This window comes from Macrobrachium nipponense, chromosome 7 (genome assembly GCF_015104395.2).
Source record: "Macrobrachium nipponense isolate FS-2020 chromosome 7, ASM1510439v2, whole genome shotgun sequence".
NCBI lineage: Eukaryota > Metazoa > Arthropoda > Malacostraca > Decapoda > Palaemonidae > Macrobrachium > Macrobrachium nipponense.
The window spans coordinates 107,551,422-107,566,597 of NC_061109.1; the positions used below are offsets into that span (position 1 = coordinate 107,551,422).

General features: G+C 37.1%; 1 protein-coding gene across 1 annotated transcript in view; it reads left to right on the forward strand.

The window, feature by feature from the left end:
• Positions 1-11,396: 11,396 nt before the first annotated feature.
• The window catches only part of LOC135217199 (nuclear factor interleukin-3-regulated protein-like), a 43,325-nt gene continuing 39,545 nt past the window's right edge, over positions 11,397-15,176 (forward strand). Inside the window, exon 1 of the mRNA XM_064252932.1 lies at positions 11,397-11,781. The gene's annotated coding sequence lies outside the window, so the exon portion shown is untranslated. The remainder of the gene's footprint in view (positions 11,782-15,176) is intronic.

Below are 15,176 nucleotides of genomic sequence, written 5' to 3' on the forward strand. Positions count from 1 at the left end.
CTGCAGTCAATTTTACATTGGCTTTACAAGAAAATCACTCCCCCCACCACCCCCCCCCACCGGATTAATACAACATAAACGTTCAGTTAGGTATGGACAACAGAGCTCAACAATTCTTCATTTTTAATAACCATAACAGAATAAGCTGGAATTTGTCACTTATAATTTATAGCAGCAATTGTCGGTTCAAAACCCAGATGGTAGAATCAGCTTTCATTAAAGAAAGAAACACAATCAATATCTCAAAGGGTGTGTGGAATGCAGGTATTATAGATAAAATCTTCTTCCAACCAGCTATTAAGAAGATTACAGAGAAACTGTCAACCGGGGTGGCTTAACGGCTGACCTGCGACCTCTTGGTATTAATACTGCTTTTTCTGTAACTTTTCTCATTCATCCCTTACCTGAAGAGAGAGAGAGTTTGGTCTCTGAAGTATAGTATTTACTTTCTACATTTTGGTGCTTTTATGACCTCCTTTCATTACATGGCATTCTGTTTTAACAATATATTTCACACACACTCACACACACACACACACACACACATATATATATATATATATATATATATATATATATATATATATATATATATATATATACAGTAAAATATAATGAAATCATACACATTTCGGAAAATTAATTCAAAACATTTGGGTACCACTAATTCTGACATGACGAACAGACAATACCAAACAAACATCGTTCTACATTATAAGAAAGGTATAAGGATCCGACATTCTGTGAAAATTACCTCCAATACGTTATGGTTAACTGACCATTCTGTTACATAAATTATTCAACAAAATAAGAATGGATCTTCATGAATGTCCTAGGAACATTAGCCACGGCAAAGCCACTTACTGTACAGGGAAATCCTTATCCACTCTCTTTGAATTGGTGAGATCAAGATCGCCATTTTCCGGCAATTTTAAATCCCCTCTTAAATACCATATTCCATTTGTCCAACATTTTATTTCAACTGACACTTGCTCTTTGCTCAAGCTGTTGCTTGTACATTTACACTAAACACGTGGTGGACAAACAGGGTTATTACCTTTGATGAATACGCTCGTCAAAACTTCACCGGCAATTTTTTTTAACGTGTCACACATTAAAAAAATGGTCATTGCATTCATTATCACCGAGGCGAAACATCCATGTCTTGCCTCATTTTTTGTCTTTTTTTTCTCTCCGTTAGTAAATCAAACATTTTGTATATTACTTTTATCCAACTTAAACATGACTGTTTCTCGAGTCTGAAAAACACACATGTCCACAAGAGGCAATAGACTCTCTGGCATGGAAGTCTTCTCTCAGAACATATTCCAGTAAGTTGAAGTCCTCACACTGAGACGCCATGCCCTTGTGGAAGCGATTGACATCCATTTAATATATGAATTTAGGTCATTACTTCCCATGCTCTGCCCAACAAGCGTGGAAAATGCAGGGGGCGAGTTGTGCCATGGAAGCCATAATAATTCAAGTGTACCATTCTGAATTCACAGGCCTAAGATCGAGGTCTGATCCAAGGGTCTCCTTCCTTTACTGATATGATTCTGTGAATGACCAAATATAATTCTATTCAAGCTTATTTGTTTCACTCCCATTGCAGAGCTGCAACATCACCAAAGGAAAAAAATATTCTTAGCAACAGTCACACACTAACAACTCTCTAATGGAGATGTGAATAATAGCAAATCTCAGTGAAACATCAAGTAACATCCGCTGAACATCACCCAACTTGTCTTTAAAACTCGTCTAGCTCACAGTATCCAAAAAACTCATTATATGCATAAGCACCCAAAGTCGTATGCCCCTTTTGCTTTTGCTGTAAATACTGTAAAAATAAAGAACTGCAATTTTCTAAAAAAAAAAACAAAAACAACTGTGACATTTGTAACTCTGTGACAATCAAAATATATTTTCTTATTACTTCGCTAATAATAAAACTAACACATTTCTGTTATCTTGTTAGGGATAATTAATTCTTCTAAAAGGCAGGACGTTTGCAACCAGCTTTCACGTTTCATGTAGGAGTGTGACGATATAAAACCCAGGGGAAGTTGCAAATAGGTTTATTCTCTTAATTGTGTGTGATGCTTATTCTGTTTCTTAGATACAGCACCTTGGCTGCTTTTTTTGGAAAACAGTGAACAAGGTGAGCCCTCGCGTCCTTGTCTGAATCAGAATTTCGTCGGGATATAATTTCTGGTTCAATGGTTGTAGTATTTTTACCACAATCGAAAGTTACTATACGATTATACTTACTTAAAGAAATTTCTTTTTGTCGGAGAACACAATCGATGCTAACAGTAATATTCATCATAGAAAAGGAGATTCACTCGTTATATCAAAAGGAGTCACAGCATTTTCTTGAATATCCTTTTGATTTTCCAAGGACAAGGCAATGAGATGGCCCAAGAAAGTCCAGGGCTATTGCACTAGCCCTGTTGAACGATAGGCGATACCGATTTAGAAATTAGCGCAGTAAAATTATACAGAGAAAGGGGTAAAACCATCTGCTGATTTTTAACACAGAAGAAAGTGGAATGGTGCTCGTTTGCTACCAGCGTCTTCAACATGCGCCTCATGAGATCTGTGTTTAAAAAAAAAGCCTGATGGATGCCTACATAAGTCTCATTGGTGCCACTTATAATCATAATTGTAAATGAACACTCTACATGCGAAGAGTTATATGGAACCAATATCTTTGGTCCTCTTACTATTCTTACTTGAACCTACAATAACTTCGAAAATTCCGAGATGTAAAACAACTGGGCAATCCGTGAAGGAAAATTACAAAGAACTGCCAAGGTCACTAAATGTACCCTGGTCATGAAAAGAATCTCGCGAAGTTTTTATATCCTGATTAAACTAAATCCTCGAAATGAGGCGACTGTAAATAATGTGCCATACCTCGAGCAGAGTTCTATACACTTTGGTCGGAAAATCTCCGTCTTCAAAGTTTGATTACTATTTCATACCATATTCAGTAAAAGGTTGAAAATTCTGCAGACACCGAAGTAAACCTCTCCTGAGAGAGTCTTTCTCCCCCCTTTGTCCTCCTCCTTTGAAAACACCAAGAATGGTTTTGACAAAAACGTAGACATTATCCAAAACTGATTCAACTATTCTAAAATTAAGTCTTTTTATGTTGCTACTAGTGTAGGCTGAGATTTTGTTTACACTATTCTTACCGAATCTACGCTTTGAACGACAAGGGATAAAAGTAGAAAAGTTACGATCGTGCGAAGAGGTTACTGCTGCCATGTTCACAACCGAAAGGGCAAAAGCGAAACGGTTGCCGCATCATTTACTATGAATGAGAAGCACAGAAACAGAAGATCCTCTCTCAGGAATCACCGCAAAAGGGCGGCTGAGCAGGAAACAGTATTATAATTAAACTTACGGAGAAAAATTCCCTTTGAAAAGAAGCCCCCGCCCCACCTCCAAAAACAGAACAATCGAATTGGGTTGCAAATATAACACTCTCTGGATGGGCAGACAAATTTTTACTACGGTCAACCTACAATAGGAATTTAACTTTGATAGTTTTAGTTACTTGAATAAACATCTTTACTAGGCAATCATAATCTTGTGCTACAAAGGACAAAGTCAGAAGCTCTTCTACACAAAGGAAGTCAAAACAGTGTATTATAAAGCTAGTTGTGTCAACGAAAATCTATTCTTAAATGGCAGGTACACCACTTCTAAGTAAGAACAAGTTCAAACATGTAGATATAAGCATAAACTAACATAATAAAGTAAAAAAGATTAAAAAAAAAAAAAAAAAAAAAAAAAAAAAAAAAAGAAAAAAAAAAAAGGGGGGGGGGGGGGGGGAAAAAAAAAAAAAAAAAAAAAAAAAAAAAAGGGGGGGGGGGGGGTCTGGCAGCACCATCCGCCAAGAACATGCGGCAAGTGGAGACATCACTGTCATAGCACTATAAAGACAGGCGAAGAACGTAGACGCTACCCATTACTAACGGATGTTCTTAATCATAACACTTATATTAACGAGTGCTTTTCGCTATATCAGAGAACTTGACATAAAACACCCTTCCCTCTACTTACTACTGTTCGTGCAAACAATCGGAAAAAATAGATAACGAGACTGGGGAAAAGGTATATATGTGTAGCTTAAAATATTTTCGATAACCAGCTCGAATCTAAGCAAAGTTGGCCACAGCAGTCTCTGTCACTCTCCTTCTCAAGTTGTTTTTTTTTTTTTTTTTTTTTTTTTTTTAACGAAATAATCCATGTTTTGACTTCTAATGTTGTACATAATCGTCAGTGTACGCATACTGCACTCTCCGATTGATTACCAATTGCAGTAGAATAATAAGTGTTAGGAACATGTCCCATATAAAGGTTTTTGGTAGGTCTTTGAATACAAAATAAGGTTTACTGTTTAAGGCTTTAATACAAAAACAGGAATCCATAAAGTTAAATAACACTTCCGTAAATTATCAGCATAGACATTCTTCTACATATGAAAAAGGTACAATTGGTTAGAATAGGAATGAATGGTAAGGACTATTATAAAAAAATATATATATATAGATATAAAATTGTTTACAATACCATAAATTGCATTTAACGGCATTCAAAAAGGTTTACTTCACAGTACCTAATGTAAAGCAGCCTTTCAAACACCGACTTAGATTATATAGTTTCAAAATAATGATTTTTGCTTCAGCAAAGGACCTGAATTTTGGAACCTGTCACATGTCGAGAAGTACGAGTGGAATAAATAATTTTCCAACATATCTTCATGAAAACTCGCTCCTTGTTTTTAATAAATTTTGTTAAATGCTTTGTTAATTAATTTTTTTTTTTTCATTTCAAACACTGAAGTGACATCACGCTGACAAATAGCGCTAACATGAACATTTATAGCATTAAACAGATGATTTCGTTCAAGAACGCAACTAGAATATAAAACGTATTCGATGGATTATATTTCATGGGGTAGAAAATCCTAAAAATGTCAAGTACACTGGGTACGTAGTGCTTACTGCTTCTTAGAAGAGCAGTAGCTTGTTCCTTACACTAATGTTTTGATAATAAGTAATGAAAAAACAAATACGTTAAATGCAATCTATCACCACTCACACGGAGAATAACTATATACGGAGAAAATATTAAAAGAATACATCATAGCATCTAAAAAGGGCAAAAAACGGCAACTGTCATATTTATTTGAAACTGATCTGGAGACGTGTTTTATAAGCATATACAACTCCATCCAATAAGCATTTTCTTATCACACTGAGGATGAGACATATTCATTTGTTTGACTGCTATGGAAGATGAAAAAAAATATGCAAATATACAATGGCAATCAATATCATTCAACATCATTTAATCTGAATGAATAAATAAAGAAGGGGGATATTAGCCAAAAAAGAAAAAAAATAATGCTTCATAAACGGATCAAACTCCACATCATCTGGACGCTACCCGTAAACACCAGCGAAACGGAAGAGGAGAGCTACTGTGCTTTGCAAGTAAGGAGGAGAAAGAGGAGCAAAAAGTTGGGCCTAAGTGAGGAAACCTCTGAGAGAGAGAATGGGGGGATGGAGGTAGAAGGGGAGAATGAAGAGGATGGAGGGATATAGGGAAGCAGAAGTCGACCGGGTTCATTGGGTACTATGCTAGTTGCTATGGAGGGGTGAGAATAAAGTCTCCCTCTCCCCGCCCCCAAATGGCATTGACATTCCAGCCCTTATTCTTCCTATCTACCCTTTTAATTTATGTATTTCAGGCAACTTTGTTATTTTCAGAGCGCCCTAGTATCGCTGCTCCTCTAATGACACGAAAAGTACTGTTCAGAAAACAAAAGACTTCACAGATCTCAAGGACGACTAAATTAAGAAATGATGCACAGTGGTAGATTTGCAGCAGTCGAGATGTTCAACACAGGGAAGGGAGCGCGCGCAACGGTCACCAGAATAGGCCTAATGTAACCCTCCACAGCGCCACCTATGATGACGTAATAGGCAACGCCCGCTCCGAAGAAAAGCACGGGGAAAAGGGAAAGGCAAGAGGGGGGTCGTTGAAAACCAGGGGGGGGGGGGAGATAGGAGGAGGAGTAGGTGGTTACTTGTCAAGAGACTAATATGTGTACCCACTGACCTTTTGTAGGCCTTGTTGAAATCCCTGAAACGATACGTCATCTTGCCAAGGGTGTAATAAATTCTTTGGTACCTAGTATTTCGGAGTCATTCTCCCTCAAATTTAATGTTCACTGTCCAACTGTAATTTCTCAAGAGAAAAGCTGAAAACAGAGTTGGGTAACTATATTTAACGCGGAGACAGCGCTTCACCTTGACATTCAAAAGGACACGAAAGGCAACTCATAGGCCTATTCGCTGAATTAAAACCCATTCTCATTCTAAAGGCATAAAGAGATAAGCTCAGTTAGGGTTAAAAAAGGAAGGACTTACTACAGTACATGCAATGATTTAATGGCGTCTATCCGTTAATGTTTTTTGTATTAGTGTAGTTTCTCCTGCACACAAGAATGAAAGAATATCAACGAAGACTGCTGAAGACCTAAGCTCTACTAGACAGAGAGTAAGGCTAAGACTTAACCTTCACCGGGAAACCTTCAACCAGTTGCAAATCGAGGAACATTCCTTGGGGTCTTTGGCAACATTTCGGAGAGAAAGAGAGGTCGATGTCTCTTACCACGTAGGCCTAAATAAACCCAGGGTTGGGAACTCGAGACGCGCGTATCCTCGGGTGATGTAACTGACGCCGTCATCCACTAGGCCTATCCATTTTTTCTGCGCTTCAAGCAACCCACCTGCTCATTGCCCCCTGCTGTACAGCAGAAATATGCATCACGCTCCCTTCACACCTCAAACCAAAGTATTCACTTGCCAAATAATAAAATATCAATACTCTGCGATTATCATATCACACGATTTCGGCAGCCTGGCACCTCGGGCATTATATTATTTCGTAATAGCTATATATTAACGCCGTCGTCCGTATTAACAGAGAGCCTACGTACGTAACATGATTATCAGGATTCTCATTCTGCTTATTTTGTAGCGCACTCGGAATCAGTTACAAGTATAACATTAATGCATCTACTTCATTAGGATATCTCAAAATATTAATGATTATTCCGAATGTTGACGAATGCTGTAGATTGACATCATAAATAACTTCAATACTACAGCACTGAGCATTTCTAAAGTATAACAAGGAGTTAGTTTGATGAAAATTATCAGAATTCACTAATTATTGAAAGTGCCTACAAATTTGAAATAAAAGTAATACGAAAACTGACAAAAGACAAGAAACCTCAATACACAGTATCCTGCATTATCATTATCAGCTTGTTAAAAAAAACTATTTAGTCATAATATTTCCTCGTTCTTTCCAACAAAGATTATTTTCTAATTTCATTTCAAGTACATTTGATGACATAAAGACTCCATATTGCCAAAAACTTGTTATTCTATTTGAACTGCATATTGATAAAAATTCACAAACTCCTAAATCCTACGCCACTTCTAATTTACTACCAAGTTTTTAAACCCTTCCGCCCTCTCTTCTTTAAATCTCTTCCTGGTCCTTTCCCCATTTTATAGTCCAAACATAACTTGGGTTAGACCCATACAGTATTCTACTCCCAGTCCCTACACAACCCACCCCATCTGGTCCACAATGAGAAGGTTCTCCTTGAGCAAGGCTGAAGCCCATTCGTTGAGAATAATATACGTGTACTCTATGACCCTGGCAGAGCTCCGACGCACTTAATTCGCCCCGTCTAGGACCAGAGACTCTGTGACAGGGTTGCCATATTCTCTCTTCTCAGGCCATTTAACGGAGGCAGAAAAATATTGTCTCCCCTCTGCTTCTTTGCTGAAAGACAGTTTAACATCGGCAGGTCTGATTTGAAGAGATAAAATATTGCAACACAGATCAACTCCTTTACACAAGTGTGCAAATCATGGTTAGTTCGAAACATTGAACCAAACATCATGCGCTGGACTAAAATTCAATATCATTCCAGGGCAACAATTTTCTTTCGCTGGAAAAAAAAAAAATAAAAGACATACTGATTTTCCTCAAGGGTGAAATAAATCTCGACGACTTAGTGTAATAAAGATAAAGTTGTTTCCCTAATATTTTGAAAATTGGTTTTCACAAGAACTGTCCAAGTATTCGAAGACAAGTTATCAAAGTTATCAAGTTATCCGAATTTCGGTTTCTGCTGCCATTATTAAGATAGAGGAACATCCTTATTTTCATACTACAATTGCATGACGTCTTTCCTTCATGAATGGACGTTCTTCCTCCCCAAAACATTAACAGCGAAGAATAGAAAAATCATACGCGTTAATTTCATTATTATAAGTTATTGTGAATGGTGTTCAAAGGTCTTTTTAATGTCTGACATATTCGCTCATTCAAGTTCGATTATTTAATTTACAAGACCAACGGCGACATGAAATGATACAATGTAAAAAGCACTAGAAATGTTTTATAATACGAACTGCGGATATAAATCAGAACACAGCAACATGATAATATAACACTTAATTAAAATGATAACGTTGACTTCTTGTGTGAAAGCCGTTTTGATATCTACTCTCTTCAGTATCAAAAGACTGCCATCCCTTGAATTTCTCATTGATAGAATGGAATGAAAAACATTGTAATATTCTTATATTTCCTTGTCCTTCGTAGGGCCACAACACACACACACACACACACACACACACACATATATATATATATATATTATATATAAAATACTATGAGAGAGAGAGAGAGAGAGAGAGAGAGAGAGAGAGAGAGAGAGAGAGAGAAGAGAGAGTTCATCTGTCACACAAAACCCCAAAAAAATTAGTATGACATCATCAACCATAAGGAAGAAAAGTAACAAAAAATGCCCCATCTCGTGTCCTTTAACGTATGATGTTACACCACTTCTTATATAATGTCAACGAACGTTCTTAATCTTTAATTTCCAGCAGCATAATTTACGCATTGGGCAATAAGCTTTTGTTTTATAAACTAGCCAACAGATCACATAATTCTGAACAAGCCAAAAGTCAATCAAACGTGAAAGAACTCGTCATAAAAGTGTTTTTTTTTTCCTTTTTTTTTATTTTTTACAAAATCTACGGTGCTGGATCATGTAAGTTTGGATCATGTAAGTTTGTTTGCTATGGCAGAATGGCTTAAAATAAATAGAAAATAATACCTACATGACAAATTGTCACATGTCCACTGAAACACGATACGCATGGAAAAAGAGTATTCCGGAAGTTGTTAGTCAATATATGTTTATGACCGGATTTCATGAAGACACGTACTTTTCAGAAATATATGAGCGTATCCTCAACAGTACCTTTACGATAAATTCTACTTATTCCATTTCCATGACTAATTTCATTTACCGTTGGGCCAGGAAAATCTCCCCTAAATTATAAAAATATGCACATAATTAAAAATGAGTCTTCCCATTGATGAATGAAGTTCTTGATAGCACAACAGTTGTATTGATATAGACAATGCTCAAATTCTTAAAGCGTATCGTAACAAATTTATGACTGATTTAGCACTCACACTTTAGTCATCCACTCTCCATGTGATAATAGCATGACAGAGATAACAGCTTATTTCATAACCTACCTCTCGTTGGCACTGTGGGCTCAAAAAGCAAATACTGTACCACGAACAATTGCAGCATAACCGCAAAGCACAGTATATGCAGAATGTCAGATTTCCTTACTTGAAAATCATATTTTTGTATTTCAGGAAGACAAAGAAACGACTTCCTTTTCTTGACGCACAATCATCAAATTTTTACTACACACTTTCGTGTTTGTATTTTTCTTATTAACGTGCACGTTCCATCTAAACAAGCAAATTCATCACATGCCATCAGCAAGCGTCAACGGAACAGAACCCCTCAGTACGAGAAAATCAGAAAACGCAAGCAACATGTAATACTTATAAACCAGGTACAACGCCACATGCGCTACCTCAGTGATTCATTAGCTCGGTTGATATTAACTAAAAAAATGTTTCCTCATCACGGATACGATTTACCGTGTTTATATATATATATATATATATATATATATATATATATATATATATATATATATATATATATATATATATATATTCTCTTTTATCTAAGACATAACCGCGTTCATTTGATGAACGGATATTTTATTTCTGAGGGGCACCTGCAAGAAAAACAGAACACCTTCTGTACAAGCCATGTCTCATTCGTTTCCTTAGAAATCCATCAAACGTTCCATGAGATGGATGATGTCAGAGGATGAGATATAATGAATAGTTGCATCCCCAAAGAGGAAGGATTGCATCGTCGAGGTCAGTCCGATTTTAAATGTTGAAAGGACGGAACAAATTCTGACAATGAGAGAGAGAGAGAGAGAGAGAGAGAGAGAGAGAGAGAGAGAGAGAGAGAGAGAGAGAGAGAGAGAGCATTGAAAACGGTTACGGTTACACATGAACTAAAGCACGAAACCAAAATTGAACGGATAGCGAAACAAATTAAACTTGAAACGAAAGCTTTCTAAAAAGTATAATACAAGCGTGAATATACTGCATGTAATTTGCAGGTGTTCTGGGCCCTGAATTTCTACCCAAAGACCTTTCAAGTAATTATGGACCAGGGTCATTACAACCATCTACTTTAAATCATCCGAGCCACTAAGAATCTAAAGAACTTCCACAAAAGTTGATCGCCATTCAAGCATTTCAAAACTAGAAAATAAATAAATTTTCCCTCTCTCTGGATCGAATACCGTCTCCGAAGTCTTGCTCTTTCCCTCCTCAATTTCCTCCTTTTCGTCCCTCACTTCCCATACGCACGGTTTCTCATCGTACCTAGTGACCTCTGTGCCATCAGGCTTGGCTCTAGCAGACTGCTCTCTCTCTCTCTCTCTCTCTCTCTCTCTCTCTCTCTCTCTCTCTCTCTCTCTCTCTCTCTCTCTCTCTCCAGCGAATCTACCACTCTAAAGCGGGTTTGCGCACGTATCGAATATTTCACGTTTTGTAAAGATGCTTTTTCATCGATGGCATTCTCGTGTACAGAAGACACTGGCTATCTTGGGTTTAGAAACGTTATCGAAGCGAAGCTTATCGCTGCCAGTGCTATGGTCCTCATAATAGCTGTGGCGGTGTTGTACCCTAACAACCTCTTCTTACCAGGAGTCCGCTTGGCTATCCTCCTCCTCCTCAGAAGCCCCTCCCGGTCGAGGCTCCCCCAATCCTCTCTTTCTCTCCCTTTGTGACGTCACGCGTTAAACCCCTCCCCACGGACTGTGGGGCTCCTCTCACCCTCCCTCTCTTTCTCTCACTCACTCTACGGGCAAAGTAAAGTTACTCTGTTCTCGGCTACGCGATCTGAACGTCCGCTACCAGAACCTCTTGTTGTCATCGGATCGTCCTCGAAGCCCCCGGGGTTTTGAAAAACGTTTCTTTCAACGTTTTGGGAGTGCTGTGATAACAGTGTATTCGCCTGCGGTGTATTTCACTTCAGGAGGTAACATTACAGTGGAAGAAGTGGCATAACGAACGGTTTTACGTAAGCGCTACAGGTGTAGTCTGAGGAGAGAGGCTAGCTTACTATCTATAGCCACAACCGACCAAACAAATTGGAGTTCATCTGAACGACTGAAATTAACCGGGCTTCAGTCTGCAAGCAAACGCCCCAACAAAAACAACTCTGAATATCCTATTGTCGACTGTGCATTAAGAAAAATGGAACCCGCCAAGGTAAGATTATTTTTTGCATTGTTGCCTAGTAATAAACGTAACTATTCTAAGAGTATGAAAGTAGCACGTACTTCAAGTGAAGGAACGGATCCTAAACCTACATTATTTCCTGCTAACATTTTTAATTTGGCCAAGCATTAGCGAAACTGCGTATGTCCACTGGATTGATTTAAAAACAATGACCCGGAAACATTCGCGAGCTAGTGGTTACTAAATGTTATTTATGCAAAATATTGGTAAATAAAGGAGTGAATTAACTAGGTTACTGAAAACAAGCGCTGGATAGAAATAATTTCATACAGGACTCTACAGCAGTTTTAATATGGCGGGCGATTACCAGTTGCGTAATGTTTTAGAAAGGAAACAAAGCAAGAGAGAGAGAAGGCGAAATTGCGTAACTGAAGCCATAAGTAAACCAATCTACTTGCAGTCTACTTGCATAAGTAAGAGTCGCTGTTGAGTGCGACTCGTTACCGAACACATCATACCAGTCATTGCTTTGACGCGTCTCCATGGCAACCAGGAAGTCATTATTATTATATATGAATTCCATTTCACTTGAGTTGACATATTATGAATATTCAGTTCAACCTACATAATTGTTACGTGTGTTAATAAGCGAGACACGTGCAATGGAGGTCACGTGCAGAAAAAACAATTACATAATGTGAAGCTCTACCTTGCTTCGCTTCTGCTGCTTCCATTATTGCATATTATTATACAGTGGTGCTTTAGTTTACCCGAGTTCTCTATATCGGCGGATTTCCGCATCCCTCCGATAAACTTCTAATATTTCCAATCGCTTGAGTCCTTCGTTATTTTCAGACTCGCTACGCGGAGTAATGATGCCGTCACGTGCACAGTTGTAACTTTGAAACTTCTATGAGAGAGAGAGAGAGAGAGAGAGAGAGAGAGAGAGAATTTGTAGTTCACATGAAGATTTAATCACAAATTTAAATCTCTTAAAACAAGACTTAAAAAAGTATCCATATATGCGTACTTTTAAACGTGGTAGTTCATAAGTCACGCAGTATTTTCTTTTTTTCACTCTTCCGCTAAAAACTACGCACAAAAGGAAATCTCCGGACCTTGTAAAAACGCTGTGCTATGCCTCTTTTCAAAGCACACGTCCAAAGGAAGAAGAAAAACAGGACGTAAAAGGAGAAACAAAGTGTGCCGAAAATAAACTACTCTTCGGAAGGACTGCGTCACGTGCAAAACTTGGGACTCACGTGACTGAAACCTCAGGTGATGTGACTGTCAGCTTAAGCGGAATCTGCTGAAGGAAAGGAAGGGGGAGTGGAAGGGGATGTTACGAAGCTGGGTGTGGGTTGGGGGGGATATGGGGTATTATATGGAACAAATAGCCCCGAGAATTCCTTGACAATCCGTTGCCAGGGAAGGGGACACTGCTACAAATTTGAGACAAAGAAATATTTGCTTTGGGACCCTGTTCATTGAAAATGCCACGTATTGAATTCGAAAACTTTCTTTAAATTTCGACGATGACTGCGACGTGACTTAATACCTTAGAAATTGGGTTTATAGATTTATGGTTACACTAATTTCTTATGACTATCGATGTTTACATTCATATACCTACTGTTCTTCTTATACTTATATAATATATATATATATATATATTATATATATTATATACTACCTATATGTTTGTGTGTGTGTGTGTGTGTGCGCGCGCGCGCGGGCATGCTTGTCTATTATTATGTCATGCATATTGATTTAAATTAACTACTAAATAAATTAAAATTTAAAACGGTACTGTTATTTTTGGTAAGCATAAAATATACTATATTATAAAATGAAAATGTCGGCTAATTCAAGATAAATTTCAAATGTAACAAAGAGAAAATGGTGGATTTGTACAAAAGTTAAGTTTTTCGTTTAAAGAAAGATTCTATATATTATGTATAATATGAACATGAATATGAATATATAATATATATATATATATATATATATCTATATATATATATATATATATAAACGCTCAAAGGTTACATCATATATATGTTTACAAAAAAGCAAACACTATGAATTGGCGCGAAAATTACAGATAGGTTGGTAAGTCTACCTCTATTATATTTAATTTCAATATTGATGATTAATTATATCAAAGTTGCTTTTTAGGGCGTTACGGGACCATGCCTTTGTGATGCAGTATCTAAAATTTCCCAATTTAACAGACAGGCTCACAAATGCCGTTTCTAAGACTACTGGTAGCTCATCCACTATGATATCTGGCTATACATAACACAAAACATCAACATACACGTATGTATATATATATATATATTATATATATATATATATATAGTATATATATGAATATATATATATAGTATCTATATATAATATATTAAATATATATATATATATATAAATATATATATAAAATATAAATACACACAATTGCCCAGGTAAATTTCCAATGGTTAAATTATAAAAATACAGATAGATTCAATTGCTAGTAAGACGGGCAATGTTCCGCGTCACCTTTTTCATGAGAGCGAGGGAGATAGACTGAAAAGAGAGAGATGATTATTATGTCTCTAAAGCGTTCTGAGTGACCTCCGCTCAACGATCTTTCAAATATCATTAGTGCCACCCATCTGACGCGTCTTTTCATTCAGGGGAGGATAAAGGGGAAGAGGAAACAACGGACCGAGCAAACTCTGGAAAAACAGGCTTCCCACGTTCGCCTCAGGTCACGTGAATCTGCTCTCTCTTACACAATCAGTTCGGGTGAGCCGCTACCGCTTTGCTCCGGCTGATGTGGTGTCCTCCCTTTGCCTGACTCACATGATCCTCCAGCCTCAGGGCTGCAGCTTTTCCAGGCAGCCACCCACTTTTACACACACACACACACACACACATACATTACATTCTTTCCTTTGTGCCGAATATCACCATTTATTAGTACTCCAGATATACGAACTTTAAATAGGAGGATGTAGGTTCTTTTACATAAAATAATTCATCATTCGGAATTCTTTTTAAGATATTCTTACTAACCACTGGGTCTTTCGTATCGACCTCGGTACTCCATTTCTGAGGTCACTTGAAATAAAAGGAGATATAATCGTCGCCAATTGTTAAAATGATTCTGTCTGCATCATAATCCGGTTTATAAATAAATACAATATGTGTATGTATATATTATATATATATATATATATATATATATATATATATAATACGTATATATATATATATATCATATATATATATATATATCGAGCTACAATGTCCTTTAATATCTAATTCACTCTACCTCGGAATTAATATATTTTCATATATGCTTAACCGAAGGGGAATTTTTTCTCGATAATAGATTTGCCTGGACCAGGGCGCGAACCTTTATGGATCCTTTCAAA